This window comes from Hevea brasiliensis, chromosome 12, assembly GCF_030052815.1.
Source record: "Hevea brasiliensis isolate MT/VB/25A 57/8 chromosome 12, ASM3005281v1, whole genome shotgun sequence".
Classification (NCBI taxonomy): Eukaryota; Viridiplantae; Streptophyta; class Magnoliopsida; order Malpighiales; family Euphorbiaceae; genus Hevea; species Hevea brasiliensis.
This window is the reverse complement of record NC_079504.1, coordinates 13,612,463-13,639,973: the sequence shown is the minus strand read 5'-3', so window position 1 is coordinate 13,639,973 and position 27,511 is coordinate 13,612,463. Positions and strand designations below refer to the sequence as shown.

Below are 27,511 nucleotides of genomic sequence, written 5' to 3'. Positions count from 1 at the left end.
AGGCTTTGAAAATTCTTCCATTTAAATAGAATCTACTTATTTTTGTACACATAATATTTGGGCAGATTCTTGTTTTAATGGTCCATATTGCCCTTGTTTTGTTGAGACAAGCAACGAAGCGTTTTGTTTTGAAGTGGGGTAGTATTGAACTTTCGTAAAGTTTGGTACCGCATTGCTTTGTCTAAGCTGCGACGTGTCAATAATCGGAGAATGTCTACGTGACCGAATATTTATAAAAAATACTTTAGATGTATTAAAGTAGTGTATTTATGATTTCTTGATTTAAAATAAAATAAAATTATTTTATTACTAAAAATAAAAAGTAATTTAATGAAATTTTAAAATTTATTTCATTAACTTTTTTAAAATATATTATTTTTCATAAAAAAATTAATTATAAAAATTTTTATTAACTTAAAAAAAATAAATTTTTTTCAGTATCTTAAGTTATTATATTTTTAACAATATCTTAAATTTTAAGTAAAATAATATATGTTAAATATGAAATATTAAATAAATATATTTTATTTATAATATTTGAATATTATTAAAATTAGTATTTGTGTTTTTTTATGTAAATAAATTTTTTTCCTATTAAGTTAATATATTTTCCGTAATTGTCTATTTTACAAAAAAAATATTTTTTACAAAAATTAAATGAGATGAATTATAAAATTTTATTAAATTACTTTATTTATAACAAAATAATATTTATTTTATTTTAAATCAAGTAATTATATAATACATTAAAAAATATTATTTTTTATATTTAGAAAATTTTAATTATTTTTAAATATATTATACAGAATTTCAGTGATGTGTAGCTGATTTTCAAATGAAATTTACTTATGAATTTAGAGTTCAAATTATGAAATCTTTATTATTGAAAAAACTTTATCTAAATTTCACTCCCACTTAAGCACAGGAAACTATATAACATATACATATATATATATATATATATACTTTACAAGCACTAAATAATTGTTTGGATACTAACATGACAAAGAAAGAGGTATTTAAGTTGATTTAATTAAAAATATAAATTACAAGAATTTAATTTTTATAATATCACTTAATATATTAATTAAAGTTTATTGAACTATCGATTAAAATTTATTTTTTATTCTTATGAAAATTTATTTAAATATATTTATTATAATTACGTATTGTTGTCTTTCAAATATAACGTTTGTGATTGTAAAAGTAATTATATTATTATTGATGAGATAACAAAAAATTGAATCTTTAGAGTATGATTTTTCTTTAAAAAATATATTTATATATATAAATATTAATTATATATATATATAAGAAATAAAAATTCAGACATTAAAAATATTAAATTAAACTAAATTATAAATAAAATTTGATTTAATAGTATTTAAATTATTTTCATAAAAATTCAAAATAAAATGGAACATGTCATTATTATGTGGAGCAGTATATGAAAATGACGAAAACACCCCTACACATGGATTAACATAACAATCTCTCAAAACCCCAACAAAGTAAAGCACATAAGGAAAATTTCAAGCATGGAGGAGATGAAGAAAGAACTAAGGGTTTCAGAGTACATGTCCATGTTTAAACTACTCTTAAATAAAAATGGAGGGTGCCTAGGGAAGTGAAAGAGTTTGATGATAACAGGAGTGAGGCAGCTTCGGAGATTGTGAAAGGTGAGAGAGGGTTTGGAGTAAGCAACCAAATTTCAAAGTATTTTCCCATATACATATACTCCATATGCTTAAACTTGTATGCTCTTAAACATGGCCTCTCCTATTCTAATGGCTAGCTAGGATTTAAGGGTGGCTTGGATATAGAGAAAGTTTAAATTACTTGTAGGTTGAGCATGTTTATCATCACATCATCAAGAAATTATTTTATGTAATTATAATAAATTAATTTTAATGTTTAATTAATATGATTAATAATCATATTTAATAATATATATATTTGTTTATAAAAATTTTATATATGTTAAATAATAAAATTCATATAAATTAATATGCATTAATTGATTTAAATTTTAGAGACCATATTTGGAAAAGTTTTTTAAAAATTAACAATTACATATTTAAACTTATATTAAAATTTTTGTTTACATCTTTTTATTTTTTTAATCGCTCATGGTTAATCATAAAATGCACTAATTAATCATGATTATTGTTAAGTTAAATAAGTTTTAATTAGAATATTGTTAAATAAAATTTTAAAATATATAATTTAATTATTTGAGTAATTATTATTATTATTATTTTTTAAGTAAGTGACGGTGAAAATAAAGTATGGCAAGGCAGATTGGGTTACCGAGGACGAGGAAAGGGTGGTGGGTTTGTTTTGGGAGTAGGGCTAAAGATAATAATCTACAGACTACAAACACACAGAGAGAGATGGTTTTGGAATAGATTAGTGCACAATTTACGATTAGGGTTTCATCGATAGCTTGAGATCCTTGGTAGCTTTTTAAGATAATATTAAATATAAAATAATTGATAATTATTAAAATAACTAATAATTATTAATAAAAAATATTATATTCGTTAATTAATGAATTTTTTGTCATTTTATTTATTAGGATTTAATTTTAAACGAAATTGATAATATGTTTTTCATCAATAATATATCTTGACTGGATCCCTGATGTAAATATGATGAGCCAAAATTTATTATGGACTTGCCTTAATGCAAAATATTGAAGGTTTAATTTATTTTTTTAAAATTAAAAACTTTCTTAAAATATAAAAAATAGAGCTTAACTCAAAGGCTTAAAGCTGAAGTTCACTAAGATACACAGAAGCTAGAATTAAGCTTGTCTAATTAACATGGATATAGTTCTGCACAAAGCATTGTCACTGTAGAGGGCTTATGGAGACTTTAAAATTTATTAGTGGTATTAAAGATGACTTTAAAATTAAGAGATCTTCAAATTCAAATCTTGATCGGAATCAATTATATAAAAAAAATCTACCAATAAATTTTATTAAATAATATTAAAATCATATCTAATAGGATGAGATGTTGATTTTGCAGGCAGCTTATGGAGCAATGGTTTTCTAAGGAAATGAAAACGTAATTAGCTGTCTATAAAATTCATGCATGGAGCCCTCAACCTAATTCAATTTGGATTTGTCTACCTAACAACTTCTTCACTAGGATCACAAACAAGTCTTATAAAAACAAATTTGTTTTTATACGACTTGTTTGTAATAGCACAAGTGAACATAAACGAGACAAAAAGAGATTAGGCTATCTAGGCTTGGCAAGATTATGACCAAAAACTTAATCTGGACTATAACAAAATAGAAATTTGGATTTTCTATTTTCCCAACCTTATGTAGTCAATTAAAAGTAGAAATCTTGTGATCTGCGTGTTTCAAGAGTTTCCTTCATTCTTACATATTGTATTCCCACCATTATCATTAATGAAATGAATATATCTTTTGATTTAAAGAAAACAGTAAAACCAATATATACCATAACATAGAGCCTATTTGACATTAATTAATTGTTGCATAGGATTAAAATGCAATTATAGCACCAGCACATACATGCTAATGATTGGATTGCCACATTGTTAGGTTCTGTTTAACATGTGATGGCTTCAAGAATTAATTTTTGGAGGGAAAAAATTGGTTAGTTTTTGTTTTTCAAGTAATAGTAGAGTTAGATTCAAGATTGTGAAATCATTAATTTTTTTGTTTAATTGGGCTAATAAAAAAATTTTAATTTTTTAAACTTTTGTTAGAATTTTTTTGAATTAAATATGAGAATTTATTAAATACATATCCATATTTAAACTCCTGCACACTAGAAATTAAAATAAAATTAAAATTTTAGACCCCTGCCAACTCCCTTGAGTCCAGTGTTGGATACATATAAAGCTAATCATCTATCTATTCATAAGAAATAATCTGTTAAAATTATAGTAAAGAGAAAGAAAATAATTCACAAAGAAGGATGAAATGCTTGTGAAAAAATTAGACAAATCAAACTGTGAAGTTGTGTACAACAACTGGGCATAACTCATTCCCAGGCTCTGATTAGCAATCATCATGTGCTATTATCAAATTTTCAAAAAGTTAATGCAATTTGCAAATGTTACACCCCTTACCCGTCTACAGTATATCCGAGTAAGCCCTTAGGTCCCTTCACAAAAATTGGTCACCCAACCTTGCTAAAGTGTTTGGCAGCCTAGAAAAGGAAAGAAAGTGAAGTTTTGAGCTTGAGAAAATTCTGCCCCATTCAAGGTTAGTGCTTATTTATGTATATATCTCTCTTATTCCATGTTAGGGACTTAAAATGAGTATGAAAGTGTAACTTAAATGAAGTAAAACTTAGGTATATGTATCCCATGGAATTCGGTAGCCTAGTGAGGGTTATGATTTTGATTGTTTTGATGGACCCTACATCTCAAAGGGCAGTTGAGGAGGAAGTACAAAGATGTATCATGATCTGAAACTTCAGTATTGGTGGCCTGGTATGAAGAAGGATATAGCTGACTATGTGACTAAATGCTTGACAGGTCCGCAAGTCAAGGCAGAACATCAAGTTCCATCAGGTTTGCTACAGCCCATACGCATACCTGAATGGAAATGGGATCGGGTCACCATGGATTTTGTAAGTGGTCTACCTCTCACCCAGAAGAAACATGATGCAGTATGAAAGGACAGATTTCTTGTCCAATGTTATCTCAGCCACAGTTGCAAGAAGAATGATGAGAAAAGGCTGTAAAGCCTACCTAGCACATGTGGTGGATACTAGGCAGGCTAAGCTAAACCTGAGTGATATACCCAAAGTAAGAGACTTCCCAGAGGTATTTCCTGAAGAATTGCCTGGTTTGCCACCAGAAAGGGAAGTTGAATTTGCTATTGAGACACTGCAAAGACTCCATTTCCATTGCTCCTTATAGGATGGCACCCACTGAATTGAGGGAGTTGAAAACTCAGTTGCAAGAGTTGCTTGATAAGGGGTTCATATGCCCCAGTGTGTCACCATGGGGGGCTCCAGTGCTGTTTGTGAAGAAGAAAGATGGGACTTTGAGGTTATGCATCTATTACCGGCAGTTGAATAAAGTGACTGTGAAGAACAAATATCTGTTGCCTAGAATTGATGATCTTTTTGATCAGTTGAAGGGAGCAGGAGTATTTTCCAAAATTGATCTCAGATCAGGGTATCATCAGTTGAGGGTGAAGGATGCAGATGTGCCAAAGACTGCATTCAGGACCCGATATGGGCATTATGAGTTCCTAGTGATGCCCTTTGGCCTAACAAATGCACCAGCGGCATTCATGGACCTTATGAACCGTATCTTCCATCCACACTTAGATCGGTTCGTAGTGGTCTTTATTGATGATATTTTGGTGTATTCGAAGACCAGGGAAGAACATGATGAGTATTTGAGGATTGTTCTGCAAACCCTGAGAGAAAAGAAGCTGTATGCTAAGTTGTCCAAGTGTGACTTTTGGTTGAATGACTTAAATAAATAATATTTCACAAGTTATATTCAAAACTATGATAAAAATTAATAAAGGTAAAATAGAGTGTTCCGGTACACCGTGTGACATAGCTTACTCGGATATACTGTAGACGGGTAAGGGGTGTCACATTTAGCCGATTGAAAAATTTTTCTAAATATTTTCTTGGCATTCTAATGCCATAGGAACCTCAATGACCCTTCTCTGGAGTCCCAAAAATTATTTTATGAATTTTTCCCTGGGTCTAGGGCTCCTAGTTGCGAGAACCGCAACTTCCCTCTAGGTTACCCATCACTTGGGCACCGGCTCATTTGACTTAATTGTATTTTATTTCTAAAATTTTTACTAAATTTTTCTTATTAATATTTGAATTAATTATGGTCCCTCACTTTAGTTTAAATATTTTTCCAAACATTCTAGCTGTCCGGTCCGACACTGGTCACCGGAACAGTAGAATGTACGGAGTTGATACAGGGAGGGTGTTACAGCAAAGGCCCTATAGATTTCATTCTCATTGTATATGTGGTAGGAACAGTGGTCTGATAAAAAACTTTTTCTTGTTTCTATGGCATCCTTTGTTTGAGTTTTAGAGTGAGGGGAGGTATAAGGCATGAGTTCTCCCCCCTCCAAATTAGATTATACAATAGCATGGCCTAACCTTCATTATTCCCTTTCAAATTTGAACCACTTCTAATTTAGTGAAAGGTAAGGCAACATGTGTTTCTAACTTATGAGTGGTTAAAACAACTGGTATTTTTCACTGTGCTTCTTTCTCATCTCTTTTGCCTCAATAAATAGTTTATGAATGAGGAATATAAAATAGGCAAAAGGCTTATTTTAAATGTCATCTCTTTTGTCATCTCTTTTGCCTCAATAAATAGTTTCTGAATGAGGAATATAAAATAGACAAAAGGCTTATTTTAACTCTCTAACTATTAGCAAAACATTAAAAAAAGAAGCCCCTCAACTTTTTTTGGTCGAAAAGACCTCTCAATTATTTAAATGACACGTGTTACACTAAAATTAACTAAGATCAAACACCGTTTCATTGTAGTTTACTCACATCAGCATATTGTGCATCGATAGTAAATACCCACAAATTATAGAATGTCAAAGCCTTGATACTAGATATAGGATTTCCTTAGAGCAAGTGCTTTGATGATTATCTGCTGCTCCATTTTGTGAATCTGGAGTAGCACCTTTCCATGGTAAATCAATTGAAAATAGGAAGCTCTTGTGGACCTGCAAATAAAACCATAACTTCATGAAATAAGTCATGCACAAAAAAAAAAAAGCCAAATACATGCTTTGAAACCTGAAATATTACATTTTTGCCTAATAGAAATTTGAACGTTTTCTTTTCCTATCTCACATCTCAACTAAAAAAATATATATCACTTAAACATAAATTTGCACAAAAATTGCTGATGTGTAATTAATACTAATTTAATAATATTTTTTATTATTAAATTAAAGAAAATGCTGTTAAATTAAACAAAATCTTCCATTCTCTTAGTTCATCACTGCACCTGCATTTCTTGACTCTATACTTACTGTGGCGTGAGGCAAAAGATCATCTACTAAAATCACATAAAGTGCACCAAGTAATGTCCATGAAGATGGTGGAGTTACATCGGTCTCACTTAAATACTACCTCTTTAGATAGCAATTCCTAGACATGCAATTTATACAATCTTAATAGAATCGAGTTCGCTGGTAAGTACCATATTCCCATAACACTACCACGGTACTAAGAATTTATTCTATAAAGGTATAGATAGATAGGAGTCGTCACTCGAGTAATAACCAGGCCATATTAATTATTTCTTCTGATGGGACATCTGATTGAGGCATCAATATCTGAAGGGACTGTAACGCCCCTTCCTAGCCCACTGAATAGTATTATCTGCTTTGACGCACTAGGCCTCACAGCTTTGTCTCTTAGACCCCTTCTTTGAGGTCCAAAAGTGCACTATTCAGGTTAGAAGGCTTGTCACTTATATGGCCTTTCAATTTTCCCTCCCTTTTCGATGTAGAACTTGATTCATTCCTGGCCCCCATTTGTACGAGGGCACCAGGGAGCCTTGCCCTCTCAGGGGACCACTCTAGCTAAGACCTTCCCTTTCCACACAGGATGTTATAGGCCCACCAGCTTCCGCCTGGTTTGTCCTCGAACCACTCCGTACTGAGGGAGGTCGACTTTAATACCATATGTAACACCCATTCCTGGCTCACTGGATAGTATTGTCCACTTTGACCCATTGGGCCTCACAACTTTGTGATACACTTGTATTATATAGATGTTTTTAAGCACATTTGTATACTATTTCATAGCATGTAGGCATGCATAGTCATTAATTTCATTAACTTTTGTGATTTCCATTGACAAACTCTAATTTCATGTTTTCTACATTATTTCAGGTATTTGGATGAAGTTTCAAGGTGTAGGAGTACAAAAGAAAGCTTGAAAAAACACAAAGGGAAGAGAAGTGTTGCTAATACACTTTACACGGGTCGTGTAAGCAAAGACACAGACCCGTGTAACCTACTGCTAAGGGAAAGCTAAAAGAGACAAGGAAGAAACGTAGTACACAAGCTGTGTACTCAGACCCTCGTAAATCATAGAAACCTGTGTAAGTCTCTACCTGGCTAGGTTTGAAGATTTCTCTGAAGAACAAAAGAACACGGGTCGTGTACTTGGACTCATGTAACCAGCTGCGTCCCGTGTAATCTTCTGTGACATTGCGAGATGCAAACCTTCAGAACTCCAGTTAGTTACACGGCCCTGGGCTGTGTAGTGATACACGGGCCGTGTATCAATTGACAACCAGTTTTCTGACTTCGCTCCAGCTTCAGTTTTTGACAGAAAAAAGAGACTCCTAACACTTTTGGGGGACTCTAAAAGAAGAAAACCTAACCCTAGGCCAACTATTATAAATAGAAGCTTAAAAAAAAAGGAGAGAAATCCTAGAGCCGTAGAATCACTTTCTCACAGCCGTCTAGAGGAGGAGGACATCAGTATTAAGGAGGAGCCTTCAGTCGAAGTTCCACAAGATCAAAACTGCAGATCCTTTTTGGTTCTTTCGTTCTATTTTTTTTAGAGGATTTTTATTGTCCCTTTATTTTTATCATGTTTGCTGAACTCACCATGGGTGAGTAATTTTCATATTCTGGAATTAGGAGAGTAATGTTTGTAATCATTATTATGGATAAGCATTAAGTTTTGTTTATTGGATTTAAGATTTATTCCTTGATTTAATTTCTTGTAATCTTAATGCATGCTATGTGTTGGTACCCACTTAGTATTGATTACAGATATTAATCGAAGGACTGAAAGATGAAGATTAATATTAGAAAATCAAGATTTTGAACCTAGAAAATCTGACCTAGAGATAGGCTGATGACCTTTGTGGAGTTCCAAAATTAGTCAAAGAACTTAAAGAGTTTTAATTAATTTAATCACTACGAAAGTAGGGTTTAGGTTAATTAAAATACACCTTAGGTGCCTTGAGAGAGGACTTAGGATATCTTAGGATTAATTTTCATCAAGCAAACGATTCTCAATCCGGTAAATAGACAAGATTATATCTATAGTAAGATTAAAGTGTAAAATCTTAGTTCCGAAATTATTTCAAACTAGACTATTCCATTTTAAGTTTATTATATTTCTTTTATTCTAACGTTTAAAATAGACAAGTTTCATTTTCTCATTTTATTCGATAGCCTAGATAGCCAAAATCACTGTGTAGCTTGGTATTTACTAATTAAATTCCTCGTGGGACAATACTCTACTCACTACTTTATTACTTGTTCGCGATCCGTGCTCTTGAGGAGTTGTAAAACCAACAAACAAGTTTTTGGTGCCGTTGCTGGGGAGTTTTAATTTTAGTAATATTAGATGATAAGTAATTTAGCTGATTTAGGCATTTTCATTTATTGTTTAATTTTGTTTAAATTATTTTATTCTCTTATTCTTTCTCAGGTGATTAGTTTGGTACATGACCAGAACGAGACCAGAGGAAGAAGTCTTTGATTTGGATCCAGAGATAGACAGAACCCTAAGAACTCTCAGGAGGGAGAGGAAACGTGAAGAACAAGAACAAAGAAATCCAGAAATTCCAAATATGGCTAACAATAATAACAACAAGCCGAGACTCTTGAGGGCTTATGGAGCTCCCTCTATACAAGGATTCCAACCTAGTGTTACAAGACCCACAGTGGATGCCAATAATTTTGAATTAAAACTGCCATGGCTCCAGATGGTCTAACAGACCTAGTTTGGGGGGTTCACCAACAGAAGATCTGCACTACCACCTCCAGTGCTTTCTTGCCCTTTGTGACACATTCAAGATGAATAGAGTCTCTGATCAAGCCATAAGACTTAGAGCATTTCCATTTTCCCTTCGAGATAGAGCAAGGAGGTGGTTACTTTCTCAACCAGTTGGAAAATTCACTACTTGGGAAGACCTCTCACAAGCTTTTCTAGCAAGGTACTTCCTACCTGCAAAGTTGAGAGTTGAACTCAACACCTTTAGGCAAAGGGAAGGTGAATCACTCTATGATGCATGGGAGAGATATAAGGACCTATAGAGAGAATGCCCACACCATGGCATAGAAGATTGGCTCCTGATTCAGAACTTCTATAATGGGCTATTGCCCTCTATAAGGAGCATAGTAGATTCAGTAGCAGAAGGTGACCTAATGGAGAAAATAATGGATCAAGCACTTGAACTTCTGGAGAGGGTCGCATGTCACAACTACGGGTGGTCAAATGAAAGGGGGAATACAAGGAAAACAGCAGGGATTCTAGAAGTGGATGCCCTAAGCATGATAAATGCTCAATTTGACCAGCTCACAAAGAGGCTTGATAAAATACAAGCCAATGCTATAGGGATGAGTAGTCAATACGATGACAGTTATGGAGGAGGATACATGGGTTTAGAGTATAATAGCTTCAGTGAACTCCCCACAGAATAGATGAACTATGTGAATAACGAAGGGAACTTCAACCAGAGACAGTCCCACAATCCATATTCAAATACATACAACCCTAGATAGAGGAACCACCAAAATTTCTTATGGTTAAATTCACAGAATCAGCCAATGAACAAACAATAAAGATACAGACCATCAGCATCCTTGGGATTTCAGAATAGGGGATAAAACCCTACACAACCATAGCCACCCCCTCAGAGCCAACAGCCTGTACCAAGGTCGACTATAGAATCCATGATGGAAAGCTTCCTAGTAGCCCAGCAACAACAAAATGAAATGATCAAATAGCTAGCTTCCAGAATGGACCAACTTTGTAACACTCTCACTGTAGTAATTCCGTACATTCTACTATTCAGATGACCGGTGTCGGTTCGGACAGCTAGAACGTCTAGAAAAAAAAATTTAGACTAAAGTGAAGAGCCATAATTAACTCAAATATTAACAAGAAAAATGTGGGAAAAATTTTAGAAATAAAATACAACCAAGTTAAATTAGCCGGTGCCCTAGCGATGGGTAACCTAGTGGGAAGTTGCAGTCTTCACAGCTAAAAGCCCTAAACCCGGGAGAAAATTTATGAAATAATTTTTGAGACTCTAGAGAAGAGTCATGGAGGTTTTGATGGCATTAAAATGCCAAGAAAATGCTTAGAAGAATTTTTCGATTGGTACAGACGATTTTGGCTCAATAAGCCAAACAGAGGGCATTTTGGTCATTTCGTCTTCGGAGATGATTTTTGACCGACTTGTCCAGTTAAGTAAATAATTATTATGATACAAAATATGAATAAATATTATTGAAAATTGAATTGAAAATGAGTAGAAAAGAAAAGAAAAGAAAAAGAAAGAAAATTTGAAATTATGACATCACATGATGTTATTACAATGCCCCCACCCAATCATATTGTGATACCTATCTATAAACATAAATAAAAGCATAAAATGGGCAGAAAAATTGAAGAAACAATCTGTTTCTTCTTCCTTCTTCTAGCCGTAACCTATTTCATTTCTCTCTTCCACCATTAAAAACTTCACCCAAGCTTCATCTCAGCTACCAAATCACTTCAAAAGCCCATCTTCCCTTCACAAAAACTTGTCATCATCACTATAGCAAGACTTGGGCAGCAAAAAGAAGTGAAAATAAAGGAGTTTGTCAAGCTTGGATTGACACACAACAGTGCCTTATTTTTCTCTCTTATATCTTTATTTCTTGTTAGAACAACAAATTAAGTAATGAATTGAAAAATTTGAAGCAAACTATACATGTTAGGGTTTCTTTAAATTTTTGGCAGCCATGGACTTATGAGGGTTTTGATGATTTCTTTGGACTAAATGAGTATATAAGCTGCCCTTTGATATGAACTTAACACTTAGCACATTGAATTGTAAGTTAATGGAATAATAGAGAAATTGAGAACTTAGGGTTTTGAGCAAATTGAGGTTTTGCTCCTATAATGGTGCAGGAACATTTTAATGGTCAATTAGTGACCATTTGGTAAGTTTTAAACTGAATATAAAGTGAATTGATTCATTGAATGTTGAAAAGGTTAGGCTGCCTTGTGTGCTGCAGTCTAGACTCTTAGAGTCCAGTGTGTTTGGAGAGCCTTAACTGAACTTGTGTAACTCCAATTGGTACAAGGACAATTGGAGGTGAAACTAGATACATAATGCCACAACTTTGGTGAAGGAACCCTACCCAAAAAACCAACCTAAGTGGCCCTAAAAATTGACCTAATCCGGGTGACCAATATGCAGTCCCTGGAAAATGACCAAATGAACAGTGTTTATTCATTTGGTCATAACTCACTGTAGAAATGTCCATTTGACCTGAATTTGATATCAACGGAAAGCTTAGACAATTTAGGACAACTTTCATGAAGACCATAACTCTACGTTCTGACCAGAACTAAATGAAATTGTCCATCAAAGTCAGGACATCAAAACTACCAGAATTGATTCTGCCCAGAAATTCTGGAAAATTTGTAGTCTGACCAGTTATAGTATTTAGGCCATAACTTGAGCTAGAAAACTCTAAATGGGGTGATTCAAAAAGTAAAATGTAACTAGACATAATAAAAAACAACTTTGATTAAGAATACTTGGCCAAATTCTCACTGTAGAATGGCTTAATGGAACAGTGAATTCTAACACCCAAAACTGAAATTTTGATTTATTCTCCATTGATTTGAAGCAATGATTGGCAACTAATGCCAACACTTTTGAAAACCAAAATGTGGTAAATCTATGTGATTAAAACTCATGTAACTATTATATATGAGAAAGTCAATATTTTGACTCAAATGACCAAATGAATAATAACCTTACATGCTAAGTACAAATATTCAAGAAATAACTTTGTAATATACCCTAGTAGGCCTAGTGTGATTAGTTTGGATAGGTTGGCATGCCAATAGGGTTCTGATAGTAGTACTACGTATGGCTTCATGCTATTCTGTGATATGATAGCCTATGGCTATACTGATTATGATGTTATACTTGAATTTATGCTTTATTACTTTTATAGCTTATTAGCCATTCTGTCTGCACACCGGGAGACACATTGTGACCGATGGTGTGACGGCCCGAGGTACCTGGTACCCAGTGCTAGTTTACCCGTTTATCCAGTCTGGTCAATTTGTATAGGTTACTTGGGCATGGAAAAGTATAAATGTAATTGAATTGATTATTAAAGGAAGTAAGGAAATTAAATATCAAGATAAAGAATAAGAATCATTACAATAAAAAGAGACTCAAAATTATCAAGAAAACGATTAATAAAATGCTAGAAAGAGTTAATATCATAAGAATATTAGCAACTGAAAATATTAGCAGTTAAATAAATGAGTAAGAATATTTAAAATAAATTAGATTAGTTATTTAGCAGAAAAAAAAAATTTAAAATGAATTGGAACGATATTAAAATTTAATTATCATGAAAGAATTAAGCGCTTTTGAAGAGGAATAAATTAGAACAAAGGATAGTTAATACTAGAAGTATTATATGAAATTAGATTAAATTCCAGAGTATCCAAATTTTGATCCATTTCTTTCTTTATTGTATATTATTTTCTTGTTATATTATTGCATCACTAAGCAGCAATGCTTAGCGCGATGGATTTGTTTCCTCGCAAGTGCATCAAGGTAAAGCCCAAATAATATTAAGCAGAGATTTTGGAGTTCGATCTGTAGTGTCCAAGTATTCAAGATTGTCACCTCCTCAGCAATGCATGTAGATAGGGCCCATATAGGTCATAATTTGTATGTTGCATAAAATGCTTAGTTATTGTATTGTAATGTAAATTATGAAAATGTAATTAATAGGTATGTGATGTAAATTATGAATTTATGCAATTAGTTTGCAAATTATGTAAACTAATGAAATTGAGAATTTTGATATATGTAATAAGCATGAATGAATTTGTACAAATGAGTATGGATTTGAATTACATAATGATTTTTGAAATGATGATATGAGTATGGATGAATTATTGTATGAAAAATATTGTTGAGATTTTTAAACAGGTAAATATTGAAATACGCCAAACGATAATAAAATAGGAGAAACTCCGCTGGTTTCTCCTTAGAAAAATAATTGATATTAAAATATAACGAGAACAAAATTATTAAAGGAACAAAGTAAGATAAGATAGGGTGCTCCGGCACTGAATGTAGCACGCCTTGCTCGGCTACACTGTAGTCGGGTGAAGGGTGTTACAAACTTGCCACCCACAACAAGATGCTTGAAAATCAAATTGCTTAGTAAGCAAGCTCTTCAAGCAAAACTGCTGGTAAGCTACCTAGTCAACCAGAGATGAACCCTAGAATTCACTGTAAGGCAGTTACATTGAGGAGTGGAAGAATTTTGGAATAGTTAGAGGAAGAACCAACTGAGAGAGCCTTTGATAAATATGAAAACCAAATAGAGGAGAAAAAGGAAAAAGCTAAAGAGAATCAAGAACAGAAAGCAAAGAAGAAAAAAAAGCTACCAGAACCATATCAGCCTCCTCTACCCTTTCTTCAGAGATTCCAAAAAGTCAAATTGGACAAACAGTTTGGAAAGTTTCTAGAAGTTTTGCAGAAACTCTATATAAACATTCCTTTTACAGAAGCACTCTCTCAAATGCCATCCTATGCCAAGTTCCTCAAAGACATTTTATCAAAGAAAAGAAGGCTGGAGGACTATAAGACTATTGCTCTTATAGAGGAATGCAGTGCCATATTACAGAACAAGCTACCACCAAAGCTCAAGGATCCAAGAAGTTTCTCCATACCTTGTCTTATCGGTAACATGAATACAGACAAAGCCCTCTGTGACCTAGGTTCAAGTGTGAGTCTGATGCCTTTGTCAATATGTAAGAAGCTTGATGTGGGGGAACTTAAGGCTATAACAATTTCATTGCAACTGGCTAATCTATCTGTGAAATACCCTGTGGGCATTCTAGAAAACATCCCTATCAAGGTGGAAAAATTCTTTCTCCCAATTGATTTTTTTGTACTAGAAATGGAGGAGGACGTCCAAATCCCTATAATCCTGGGAAGACCTTTTTTAGCAACTGCTGGAGCTGTCATAGACGTTAAGAACGGACAGTAAACTCTCAAGGTAGGAGATCAAGAAGTGGAGTTCAACCTGTTCAGCGCAATGAAATACAAACTTGAACCTGATGAATGCTTCAAGGTTGATATAATTGACAAACAAGTTGAAGATGAATTCATTAAAGAACAACATGAAGATCTTCTAGGAGCATCCATCATTCACAACTACACAGCAGAGAAGGAGAACACGAAAATTGCAGCTTATGCGCAATCCTTGACAGCTAATCCACCTCTACTATTGGCTCAAGTCTTCGCTATAGAAGAGTTGAAGGAGGAACAACCTAAAGGCAAGCTTCAGGAAAACACCAAATAGGTAAAACTGAAACCTCTTCCCTCTACGCTAAGGTACGCATTCATGGACTCAAATTCTGAATATCCTGTTATTATTAATGCCAGTCTATCTGAAATAGAAGAGAAAAAATTACTAAGGGTACTTAGGACCCATAGCAAGAGCATAGGGTATAAAATAGAAGATCTAAAAGGGATCAATCCTTCCATTTGCATGCATAGGATACCTATGGAAGAAAACAGTAAACCCACTATTGAACATCAAAGAAGACTTAACCCAAACATGAAAGAAGTAGTAAAAAAGAAAATTCTGAAACTATTAGATGCAGGTATTATATACCCGATCTCTGATAGCAAATGGGTTAGTCCAGTGCATGTAGTGCCTAAGAAAGGTGGGACAACTATCATTCAAAATGCAAACAATGAACTAATCCCTACTAGGGTAGTTACTAGTTGGCGCATGTGCATAGATTATAGGAAATTGAATAATGCCACCAGAAAGGACCATTTTTCTCTTCCTTTCATAGACCAAATGTTAGAAAGATTAGTAAAACATTCCTACTTCTGCTATCTAGATGGATATTCGAGATTTTTTCAAATTTCTATTCACCTAGAAGACCAAGAAAAGACCACATTCACATGCCCTTATGGAACATTTGCATATAGAAGAATGCTCTTTGGTCTTTGTAATTGTAACACCCCATTTGTATAGCCTGGTATATTTCATTATTTCGGTGACCGGTGTCGGTCCGGACAATTAAGGGGATTAGAACCATACTTAAGACAACTGGAGAAGCCATAAACACAAATAATTAGTAATGTCCAATTAGTTAAGTATAAACAAGAAAAATAGAACATAAGAAGTTAAACGAGCCGAGAGTCACAGCGATGGGTGACCTTCTCGGGAATGACTGCGAAGTCGTTTTAAACTCAAATTTCAAACCGTAAAATGTGACGTCGCGGTCCTTAGGACCCTTATAAACACAGTGGAAAAGAGAAAATCACGAAAAAGAACTGTTAAGCTAGTCAAATAATTAGGTCAGGGAGCCGGAAGAAATATGGAATTATTTACAAACCGGGATGAACCGGCGAGGGGCAATTTGGTCAATTGACCCCGAGAGCTGACTCCTGACCTAACTGTCAAATAAAATCGGAGAAAAGAAAATTTCGGAATCGAGAATTAAATTAAAGAACTAATAGAAAAATTAATGAAAAAGAAAAAAAAAAGCTTTATTTCATCATCTTGATGACATCACAAATGAAGTCAAAATAAAAATTAATTTTCCCCAATAATTGACCAAGTCAAATGGCTAATTTAAGAGATAAATAACATAAAAAAACAAAAAGAAATTCATTTTTCTTCTTTCTTTCTCCTTATTGCCGATTCATCTCTTTCTCTCATCTCTCTCATTTTCTTTCTCCACCATGAAAGCTTGTGTTAAGCTCTCACAACCCTAAAAACCTCCATTAATTTCACAACTCCCTTAAGAAAAAAATTTCCCTTGAGCTTTGATTTGAAGATTGAAAAAAAAAAGGAAAATTGAAGGATTGAAGAAGTGGAAATTCACAAATTTAGGTAAGTCCATTTTCTCTTTTAAATTAAGTATTATGAATGGATATGAGGTTGAATAATTGTGAATTGCATGGAAAATATGAAAAGAAAAACAATTGTTGAGGAACTATGGATGAAATTGGACAGCTAGGGTTATGTTTGAAATGGATGTTTTGATGCAAACAATGAAGTTGTTAAGTGTAAATGAATGGATGAGTATCACATATACAATTAGAATTCAAGTAAATGCAAAAATTAGTGTGAATTAGGGTTTGGATACTTAGGGTTTAGAGACCAAAAATGTGAAGAAGTGCTAAATGATGTCTTTGACATAGTTTAAGGAAAGAAATGGTCATTTGTGACCTAATTAAGTGTGTTAGAAGTGTTTGAATCAAAGTCAAATTCGGATTGGGCATGCACCATGACCAAAAGTCAACTTTGAGGGACCAAAAATGGAATTTTACAAGTCCAATGGATATGGGACCAATTGGAGATGAAAATAGGCACTAAATGACACAATTTTCATTTAGGAAGCCTGCCCAAAAAGTGACTAAAACCTAGTGAACAAAGGGGCCGAAGTCGGAAAATCGCAGGCTGCCTCTGCACAAACTGACCAAATGAACAGTGTTTGTTCATTTGGTCATAACTCGAGCTAGGCAGGTCAAAATGACCTGAAATTTTACCAATAATTAGATAAGATATAGATCTAAAACTTTTATGAAGAACACCAACTCAAATTATGCCATTAACCCAATCAAAATACTGAGAAAAGTTGGTGACCTGAATCTGCAGAACTGCAGATTGCCATATGAACAGTAAAGTTTCAATGGCTATAACTCTCTCTAGAAAACTCTGATTTAGGCGATTCTTGAACCGATGGAAACCTAAGACATAGTAGAACATTTCATATGAAGAAAATTAGACCAAATTATGGACCTAACTTGATCAAATTTCTGAACGAAGTTGGAATCAATAATCTGCCAGAATAAAATTCTACAGCATGAACAGTAAACATAATTTGCTTATAACTTGAGCTACAAAACTCCAATTGGGGTGATCCAAAAATGAGAATAAACTTAAGAGAATAAGGAACATTTTCTATGAAGGAAGTTTTGTCAAATTCTAACAGTAAAATTTCCAATGGAACAGTGCAACTAGGAGCACCAAAACTGAAAATTTGACAATTTTGCCAAAAGGACTTAAGCTTTGAGAAAATAACCAAAACTAACAAATTTAATGACCAAAATGTGGTATGTGGGTGAAGTTGGAATTCCCATACCTATTAAGCCTTAGAAAGTCAATAATTTGACTTGAATAGTAACCCGAAACACAAAATTTCAAGAACATTGAATTTAGCACGTTAGAGCTAGGTAAAAGTGAAGTTAAATTTATTATTGGATTTATGCTAAGTTATGGTACTGAAACACTGTGAAATTGTGTGTTTCAGTGGAAAAGAATACCGGGACAGAACCCGAGGAGTCGAGTCAAGGCTAACAGGCGACTCGTTTGAGGTTTGTGCACAACGTATACTTTTTATAATCATCTTTTGCATACTGTTTGAATAATGTGAAATATTGAATTATGACATTCTTATGATGTTTTGATTTAAATCGTTGAAAGTTATTATGTATATTGAAATGACAATGTTTAGCAAATTGTTAAGATAAGTTTTGAAACCACAGTGTCATGACCATATATTTGAACACCTCACTAGCACGACTAGTGGAGTAATTAGTTTCGAATTTTGATTCCTTCTCTGGAGAAGTGTTGAGGTGTGCCAGTAGAAGAGGATGTGAATGGATATCCATATATTTGAGCTAGCTAGCCTTGTGATGTGATTTCTCTTTAGCCTCTGGCTATTGAGATTCTATTTGTTTCGAATGGCATGATCTAACTGTGGGTTTTATGAAATGTGTTTTGATACTTTGAAATGAACTTGGTTTGCATTAAAATCTCATAATTCATGTTTTGTGTTTAATGCTCATGTTTAGTCAAATTTTTGAATACATGTGATTTATATTCTGTATAAAGATTATTTTAGTATGTTGTGCACCACTGAGTCCTAGTACTCAGTGATAGCTTTTATTGCTGTCGCAGATTTAGAGACTAGAGGAGCAGCAGACTGAGCTGCTGAAGATTGAGGATCATTCAGCTTGAAGTCTTCGGGTATAATTTATACCCTAACTGTAAATATTTCTTTTGATGTATATATTGCACATAAATGTATGGACATGTAAAAATGGGTCTTGAGCAGTTTGTATAAAATTTGTATAAAGTTGTAATATATATTGTAGTTTGAAATTCTCTTAATGTAAATTTTGTAATGATGTATCTAAATGGTTTTGTCTCTAATGAAATATGAATGGAACTATTTTATTTAATTTGAATGAAATGGATTGCTAGTATTTTGATGATCATTGGATAGTGAATTTGAAATTTGAAAGTTGATAAATGTGTTGAGAAATTGATTGAGATTGAGTATGAAATTGAAGTAGTTGTTGAGAAAAATTTTTAGAAGTGCTTTTTACAGGCATTTGAAGAACTGTTTTCTCAAAATACAGAGGAAACTCTGTCAAAATTTTTATAAAGTTTTCGGAAAATAAAATGGGCCAAAAATGTCCAACTAGCTTTCAACTTAATTACATGTTTTAAATACTTATTACAATTGTTCACCACTTATCAAAAATAAGAAAATTGTTTTAAAATCTCTTGTAGGGTACTTAATGAGTTATCAGTAGGTGAAGTGCAGTAGTTCATTAGGTATTCTACGGGATCATGTTATGCCTTACAGAGGGGTAAGGTATGACAGTAATGCCCTCGCTACTTTCCAAAGATGCATGATGACCTTTTTTTTTATTATTTGAAAATATTATGGAGGTTTTTATGGATGATTTTTCTATCTATGCAACTACTTTTGATGATTGCTTGGTTAACTTATTCAAAGTACTGCAAAGATGTGAAGAATCAAACCTGCTCCTAAATTGGGAATAATGCCACTTCATGGTAAGGGAAGGTATAGTTTTGGGACATTTGATATCCGAAAGAGGAATTGAAGTTGATAAGGTAAAAATTGAAATCATTGAAAAGATGCCACCACCAACATCAGTCAAAGGAGTACGAAACTTTTTGGGACATGCAAGCTTCTACAGAAAATTCATTAAAGATTTTTTCAAAATAGCTAAGCTACTTACCAACTTGTTAAGTCAAGATGTTCCCTTTGATTTTGATGAAAATTGCCTTGTCTCCTTCAATAGGATCAAAAAAGTCCTGATTTCAGTATCAATAATGCAACCACTAGATTGGGAGCTACCCTTTGAGGTGATGTGCGATGCAAGTTACTATGCAGTTGGAGCAGTACTTGGGCAAAGAAAAGATAAAAAGCTCCACGCCATTATTACGCTAGCAAGACATTCGACGATGCACAAATCAATTATGCTACCACAGAAAAGAAATTCCTAGCAGTAGTGTTTGTAATTGACAAATTCAGATCCTACTTAATTGGGTTAAAAGTCATTGTATTTATAGATCATGCTGCCATCCGGTACCTTTTGAACAAGAAGAAGGCAAAACCAAGGCTGATTCGATGGATTCTACTCCTGTAAGAATTTAACCTTGAAATTAAGGACAAAAAGGGATTCAAAAATGTAGTAGCTAACCATCTCTCCAGGATGAAACTGGAAGACATAGGGGACATCGAAGATTTGCCAATTGATGATTCATTCCCTGATGAGCAATTACCAGCATTCTTCCAAGCTCCATGGCATGTTGACTTTGTTAATTTTCTTGTATGTAGGATATTGCCTCCAAACATGACTTATCAGTAAAAGAAGAAATTTCTGCATGATGTACGGTTCTACACATGGGAGAAACCTCTGCTATACAAGAGATGTAATAATGGGCTAATAAGAAGATGCATACCGGAAGAGGAAATAGAGAGCATTCTGCAATACTGCCATTCATCATTATACGGAGGACACTTTAGCACCACAAAAACAGCAGCCAAAGTTTTGCAAGTAGGGTTTTACTGGCCACATCTGTTTAGGGATGTAAGGTCCTTTGTGCTGGTTTGTGATCAATGCCAAAGAACAGGAAACATTTTAAGAAGGAATGAGATACCCCTACATGGTATACTTGAGATTGAACTAGTTGATGTGTGGGAAATAGACTTCATGGGCATTCCCAACTTCCTTTGGAAATAAATATATCCTATTTGGCATCGACTATGTGTCAAAATGGGTATAAGCAGTAGCCACACCAATAAATGAGGCAAGAGTGGTAATGAAATTCCTCAAAAAGAACATCTTTAGAAGATTTGGCTCTCTAAGAGTGATAATCAATGATGCAGAAAGTCACTTCTGTAATTGACAATTTGAACATTTATTGAAGAAATATGGAGTAACTCATAAAGTGGTAACTCCTTACCATCCTCAAATTAGAGACCAAGTAGAAATTTCAAATTGGGAGCTAAAACGTATCCTTGAGAAAACAGTCAATTGCTTAAGGAAAGACTGGTCCATGAAACTAGATGATGCATTATGGGCATACTGCATTGCATATAAAACTCCCATTGAAACAATACCCTTCCGCTTGGTCTATGGGGAGGCCTGCCACCTACCCGTCAAACTTGAACACAAAGCCTATTGGGCCATCCAAACCCTAAACTATGACCTAAAAGCTGCTGGCGAAAAAAGACTTCTACAACTCAATGAGCTGGAAGAGATCAGATAGGACGCCTATGAAAATGCCAGGATCTTCAATGACAAAACCAAAAGTTGGCACGACAGGCACATCTCGAGGAAGGAAATTAAGGAGGAGATCTTGTCTTGTTGTTAAACTCTAGATTGAAACTCTTTCCAGGGAAGCTGAAATCAAGATGGTCCGGACCTTTTAAGGTAACCCAAGTCTTCCCACATGGAGCAGTAGAAGTGTGGAGCGAAACCTCAGGCACATTTAAAGTCAATGGGCAGAGGCTGAAGCCTTACTTTTAAGGAGAACCCATAGAAAAGGGAGCCAATTGCAGCTTCGACAACCCTCCAGATAGACTATGAACAATAAAAGCTAAGGCCAGCTAAAGACTATAAACAAGCGCTTTTTGGGAGACAACCTAAATTTTTCTAAATTTTCCTTCTTTCTCTTTCTTATTTTGATTTTTGTTCTATATTTATTCATGTTATATTTTGTTAGTGTTATGGTACAAACCAGAATTGGCATGGATATGTAACTTGGTAAGTGTTGAATGTGTCCTTTGGTATGTGATGAAGAGTGTGTAGCAGGGCAGTATGTGTTTTAGCTTATAACCTTAAGTGTGTGACTCCAATTGGTATGAGACCAATTGGAGGTGAAATTAGGCACAAAATGTACCAACTTTCATGAAGGAAGCTTACCAAAATTCTGCCTAGAAGGTGACTTAAAAAATAACCAAATCCGGATTAGTGCTTTGAAAGCCTGAAAATTGACCATTTGGGCAGTAGTTAGTGTTTTGGCCATAACTCACTCAAAACAGGTCCAATTGACCTGAAATTTTACCATGAATAGTTGAGACACATATCTACAATTCTTATGAAGACACCAAAGCCCAGAAATGGCCAGAACCAAGCCAAATAGCTTGCACAAGTTCGGGTACGAAAACTAGCCGAAGTGAAAATGACCTAAAAATCACATAAGCCTACTATTTTAGAGCATTCTGTTCAGCATTGGTAAATTGACAATAACTTGGTCTACACAACTTAGAATAACCTGAAATTTTTGCCCGCGTGCAATAAGACATAGACCTACAAGTTTGTAGTTTGGACCGAAACCCAAAAACTGAGGAAACTAGGTCATCCGGCTAGGTCAAATTAGTATACCGAAATTCGACAAATTACAATAAAATGCAATATACTTAAAAGTGAATTTGGTAACATGTACCAACACTCAGAGGCTATAAAATGTGACATATTGGTAACATTGGAATTGACTCACTTAGATTGCATCAAGGGTCAACATTATAAGTTGACTAATGAAATGAATTGAAGGGAATAGTACTAAGAAAATTTAGATATTGGATTTTATGGTTAGAAACAATTTAACTGAGTACTGAAACACTTTAAATTGTGTGTTTCAGTTGAAAAGGATATTGGAAAGCATAAGGAACATTGAGTCAAGGCCTAGGAGCGACTCAAATCAGGTTTGTGCACAACTAGTTTTTAACTGATTTTGTTATGAATATTTCATATGATTAAATGACATATTTTTCTTATGTATTATGTTTAACAAGCATTAGATTTAATTCAATGATTATTGAAATTGTTATAGTATGTATGAATTTAGCTTTGTGAAATGGTATTTCCACTAGTATTAAGCATTGTTGTGAATTGAATAAATTATGTTTTGGAAAATTATGATAGAACATGTTTTGAATTGTGATGGGCAATTTGCATGGAAAAATGAAACTTTATGATTTGAATTGTGATGAGCATAAAAATTATTGGATATTGGAATTGACTTTGAATCGAATTGTATTGTGATTTATGCTCACTAAAAGGATTGTGATATTGTCTTATATCTCACTATAGATGCTTGACTAGCCCTGGACCGCGGGGAACCCTGAAAAATATTTTTAAGACTTAAAGAGACATCAATTGAAGTATAAATATCATTAGAAATATCAAAGAAAAATTAACTAATTAGTACAAAGAAAAGTGAGAAATCGAAAAACGGACAAAACCCGGTGTTACCGAAAAATCGGGAATGCAACCCGAACAGGGGCATTGTGGTCATTTGACACCTCAAGTTGTCTTTTGACCTAAATAACCATTAAAAATAAATAATATTACACTTAAAAAATATAATGAAAAATTTAATTAGTGGTACCTAATGTAAATAGCAAAAATGGGGTATAAATTGAGTAATTAAGACTTTAAACATATAATATCATTATCTTATGGTGAGTGGAGCACTATGGGGTAAAAGTAATCCTTAAGTGGGCAGGTGTAAATCCACTCACACTTCATCTTCAACCTTCATCCCTTCCATGTCGAAATGAAGCTCTCCAAATCCTCCATGGCCGAATTGATTCAAGCTTCCTAAACCTCCACCATTTCCATCCTAAACACCAAAGTCACTTCACAAATTTTTATCCCCACATCACAAGGAAGAAATAGATACTAAAATTAAGGGATTTTGGTGAAGATTTAACAAGCCTCATCAATAGGTAAGTGTTTAAATTGTTTTCTTTCTTAAGTAAAGTTTATGGGAAGCTTGAGATAAAGAAATTGATGAAGAAATTTTGAGTTTTTGGTGAGTTATGATTATGTATTAGTTTAGGCAGCCATGGTAATTAAAGAGTTTGAATTATTTTCACATGAAATTTATGGGTATTGATGTTGATTAAAGTGAATAAAAGTTTTAGTAGGTTAATTGTTGGTGTATGCTAAAGTTGAGCACTTGAGTTGAAAATTATGTTGAGTTTGAAATTCTATGCGTAAATGCCTAAATGGACAGCCATGAAATTATATACTAAATAAACTATTCTTACATGTATTGTGGAGAATTAATGTTGACTAATGTGATTTAAGATTTTGGTAAGTTAACTTCATGTGATGGTGGACCAAGTGAAAGTGAGCTTGAAAGTAATTATGGGAGGTTTACAAATTCGGCAACTTGTTAACTCCTTGAAGGATGCTGGAATTCATGAAGATGTTTGATGAATTGTGGTCCTAAAGTTTGCCAAATGTGTATGTAAGTTAATGGTGAAGTTGTATGTTAGGATAGTGGAGAAGTTATATGTTGTGATTAGGTGATTAAATTGTTGTAATTGAGTTTGACAAATTCTGCACTATATGGTGTATGTTGAGTGTGATTATAAGCTGCCAAAATGATCAACAATAGTAAAATATGTTTAGGTTATGGTACAAACCAAAATTGGCATGAATGTAGAGTTTGGTAAATGCTAAAAGTGACTTTTGATGAGAAATGAAGGAAATGCAATAGGGCAGTGTGCATTTTGGCCCAGAACTTTAAGTGTGTAGCTCCAATTGGTATCATTGGTATGAGACCAATTGGAGGTGAAACTAGGCACAAAATGTGCCAACTTTCATGAAGGAAGCTTGCCAAAATTCTGCTTGTAAGGTAACTTGAAAAATGACCAAATCCGGATTAGTGCAATTAAGGCCTGAAAATTGACCATTTGGGCATCAGTTAGTGTTTTGGCCATAACTCGCTCAAAACAGGTCCAATTGACCTGAAATTTTGACCATGAATAGTTAAGACCTATATCTACAAGTCTTATGAAGACACCGAAGCCTAGAAATGACCATAAGTAAGTCAAACAGCTTGCATAAGTTCGGGTCCAAAAACTGGCCGAACCAAAATTGACCAAAAATGACCTAAAGTGACCAATTTTGATGCATTTTGACCAGCAATAGTAAAATGACAATAACTTGGTCTACATAACTCAGAATGACCTGAAATTTTGCCCCGCGTGTAATAAGACATAGATCTACAAGTTTGTAGTTTTGACCGAAACCCGAAAATTGAGGGAACTAGGTTGTCCGGCTAGGTCAAACTAGTATCCAGGAATCCAGCAAATTGCAAGAAAATGCAAGATACATGGAAATGAACTTGGTAACATATACCAACCCTAAAAGACTATCGAATGTGACATATTAGTAACATTAAAACCTAATTTACCTAGAACGCATCGAGGGTCGCTGTCGACACCATATTTTGGCCGATCCCCAAAATCAACAAGACTTTGAAATCGATCCCCAGCACTAGGTCTCCCTGGGCCAGCCAATGACATTTCCGACTTCTCTTCATTTTTCTTTACCAGATGACTATATTTCCGAACTCTCCTTAAAAGGAATTGAATCAATGCTAAGTCCTAACATTCGTTAAAGCCCTGCTGATCTCTCAAATCATTTATCGATCTCTCAAACCCGCTGTCGAATTTCTGGACCCGTCGGGTATATCCCTGATCTCTGTTGATAAATGAAGTGAACTAGCACTAGATCTTTTCTTACCAGTTTTATAGCCGACCTCCTTTTCGGAAGATCAAGAGCTAAGGTTTTGGTTCGGTTTAACGAGGGTTCCGATCTTAAGTTTTCAAGTTAAATTTTCAATTTTAATCAAGTCTCGTTCAACATTTCTTCCCCACCGATCTCATGCTTATTGTGCTTTCCGATCTCTTATACTTAGATTAATAATTGCATTTTTGTCTTGCTGTGCTCATACAATCAAATACTCAGACAAACAATGGTTTAAAATGTTCCGATCACAACCCTTCATTGAACAAAGAGGCATTCCATTTCATTTCATAATTTGTACAAGTTATTGGTGGGGATCACCCCACTGATTTACATTCTGCTCACTCTCTCTCACCCTCGGCTTCCTCCTCACCGTCCTCATCGCCGCTCAGGAGCCAGTCGGCCATCCAGAGAAGTCCTCTTCGTGGTAGCGCTCGAGTTCGGTCAAGAGGTCCTTGTGAGCATTCACATAGGCTCCGGCTATCCCTGTCACCATCTCTTCGTCTTTCTCCTTAAGCTCCTCATCCTTCGCCTTAAGCTCCTCGTCTTTCTCCTTAAGCTCCTCGATGAGTTGGGCGACCTGAGCAGCTTCGTTGGCCTGAAGCGCCTGGACTTCTCCGAGAGCCCGATCCCTTTCAGCCAGGACACGAGTCTGTTCGGCCAGCCTGTCTTCATAGTACTTTGCCCATCCCTCAACTTGAGATATATAATCCCGAGCGGATGAGAGTTGGGATCGGAGGGAAGCCAATTCCTGATTTTTCTTCCCGATCTCCTTACCCAGACGCTGGACCTTTTCCCAAACCATGGTCTGATTCACCAGGCACTCCACATTCAGACTCATGGAGTGAGTCAAGATGTCATCAAGGCTGCTCGAGGATAGCCTGTCCCGATCCTCCCGAAGAAAGATGGAAGACCCCAAGACTTGGGCAAAACCGGGGTTCTCCCGTACAGTCCGGTTATTCTTCAAAGACTCCATTAACTTCTGGGCGCCACGAGAGGAGGTCCTCCCAGAAGATTGAGAAGGCCCCCTTTCCGTGCTTGGGACAACTGAAAGAGTCGGAGGCTGCTCTTCCGATCTAGGAGGAGATCGGACAGCTTCAGTGGTCGGCAGATCCGAAGGTGGAGGCGGGTCTCCTTGTACTTCCCCAGGTTCACGACCAGGTGTTCGAAGCATTTCCGAACGCTTCATCTCCTTTATCTTCCGGGAGATCTCCCTTTCCTTCTTCCGCTTCCTAGAACCCTCACCACCCGCCATACCTGCACAAAGAAAAGGTTAGTGAGATCGCTAAGGTCGTGAGAACTGAGATATAGAAAATACCAATGCCGAGGTCAGAGAGCGGAAGTTTGCGGTCTTGGTCGGTGAGCAATTGAATAGTCCAATGGTGCAGCTCGGCAGTCACCGCATCCAAACAAGAATACTTTTGAGTGGCGGCCTGACTCTTTAGATCCATCACTATTAAACTTTCCTCCTGACTCAGGGTAATGTGCTTCGGAAGCAAGGGCCCCTGGTACCACCAGCTACGGGGGAAGTCCTCAAAGCAGCTCGGATCTTTGCTCCTCAGAATGAAGAAACGGTTCTTCCAATTCTTAAGGGATGAGGGCAGA

At 34.8% G+C, this 27,511-nt stretch overlaps 1 non-coding gene across 1 annotated transcript; it reads right to left on the bottom strand.

Annotated features, from left to right (window-relative positions):
- Window positions 1-9,983: 9,983 nt before the first annotated feature.
- LOC131171558 (small nucleolar RNA R71) lies at window positions 9,984-10,090 on the bottom strand. Its single transcript, XR_009142218.1, has one exon. It is a non-coding gene; the product is annotated as a small nucleolar RNA R71 (small nucleolar RNA).
- Between the last annotated feature and the right edge of the window lie 17,421 nt (window positions 10,091-27,511).